Source organism: Amphimedon queenslandica, unplaced genomic scaffold (genome assembly GCF_000090795.2).
Source record: "Amphimedon queenslandica unplaced genomic scaffold, v1.1 AMPQUscaffold_12890, whole genome shotgun sequence".
Lineage (NCBI taxonomy): Eukaryota > Metazoa > Porifera > Demospongiae > Haplosclerida > Niphatidae > Amphimedon > Amphimedon queenslandica.
Genome location: NW_003546874.1, coordinates 4910 through 6504, shown reverse-complemented (window position 1 = coordinate 6504; position 1595 = coordinate 4910). Strand labels below are relative to the sequence as shown.

The window sequence follows — 1595 nt, the reverse complement described above, 5'->3', positions numbered from 1 at the left end:
GCAGTTGAGTGGTTGTTTAACGTTCCTTAAATTTAGTAGGGGATTTGACTGAAGGGAACGGCCCCAGAGGTAGTGATTTAATTAATTAATTAATTTGAAACCCCAACTATGCCCCATTATGACCTGTACTGGGATAGTGGAGCTTGATATTGATAAGTACACAATAAATTTATTGTAAATGTCTGCTATTTTATATATTTATTTTTTATAGGCATTTTATACCTTGCCAGCGAATTGGATCACAAGAGGTTGCTCATGAGTTTTTGCTTACATGTGTAGTAGGAGACTAGGAGCTCAAGTAGGTACAAGGTTGAGCTGTAAGCTGTGTATAATTATAGACCACTAGCAATAAAAATTGATCATAGGAAGATTATTAGAAATTTTTACGGTTGTAAGGTATGGTTTAGGATGAAATAAATTCAGCTTCCATTTTGGTTGACAACTTTTAATGGAGAACAAACGGGCTGGCATGAAAACAAACCTGTATTGAGAATTCTGGGGCAAATTGGACCACATTTTTTTGAGCATACAGATCTTTTTTCTTATAACGAGCACATTTTAGCTTTTGATAGAGCTACAGCAGGTAAGTGAGGCATTTTCTTCTTGCATTCATTGCCGACTTCCTTAACAAACTTGCCAATGAAAATGGCAGCCAATTATGACATGTGGGCAGATACCGTATATAAAATTAATGAAATTCATTTCCAATTCTCACTTCCAGTGGTCTATAATTAGTTTTTAAGTCAGTATAGTTTTTAAATTCGTAAATTTTTTATTCATGCATTAAATAATGCAAGCAATGACATATTCCACTTTTACAGTACTTCTGACTATTAAGGGTGCTGCCTATAGCAAAAATTATTTTATGCAGGAATGCTTAAGCCATACAAGTGTCATATATAAGAGTCTTATTAGGTTCTTTATGCTCCTCTAAAAATGGGTTTTATTTTAATGAAAAACCTTTAAGAAAGGGACTGGAAATATATAAAGCTGTAAAATGAAGTTTAGATTTTGAAACTGGTGTTTTATGCCAGAAAAATGCAAACTTTCGAAAAACTTCGCCTGTAGTGATCAGAATCAGACCAAATTTACAATATAGCCTCTTTACATGATTACACATACAGTAACATAGAGATATTTCAATTAAACAGGGCTAATATAGGAAAATGTGGTGTTGAGCAATATGAAAATCAAACTAAGTGGCATTACTAGTAGAAAAGGAGAAATATCTCTATGTTAATCAATTTGTTTGGTTAAAAACTGCCTTCACCTAGAAATCTGGTTATTCAAATCAAAAGTAAGAGGAGTTTTTCGCTTTTGAAAAATCTTTAGTATTTTAGCTCTTGATGCCATAGCTATTATGAGTTAAAGGCTCCAAGGTAGCTTACTAACTTATTTAGTTACTGTCTTGTAACTAGTACTGGTTTCATTATGATTGGTAAAGTACTTTGGGAGAAACAGCTCCCTTAGCAACAGATTAAAAAATTTGCGTGGGCGGTGGTGCAGCACCCTTAAAGCTGTTAGTTTTGTAGTTCTGAATTTACATGTATGCTATTTTTATGATAATTAGAATGTCACGAAAAGCTATCAGTATT

The 1595-nt window shown here is 33.3% G+C and overlaps 1 long non-coding RNA gene across 1 annotated transcript; it reads left to right on the top strand.

Moving 5' to 3' along the window:
• The first annotated feature begins 6 nt into the window (after positions 1–6).
• Positions 7–1595, top strand: LOC109586368 (uncharacterized). The gene is made up of 3 exons (XR_002186985.1): positions 7–156; positions 212–298; positions 1571–1595. It is a non-coding gene; the product is annotated as an uncharacterized LOC109586368 (long non-coding RNA).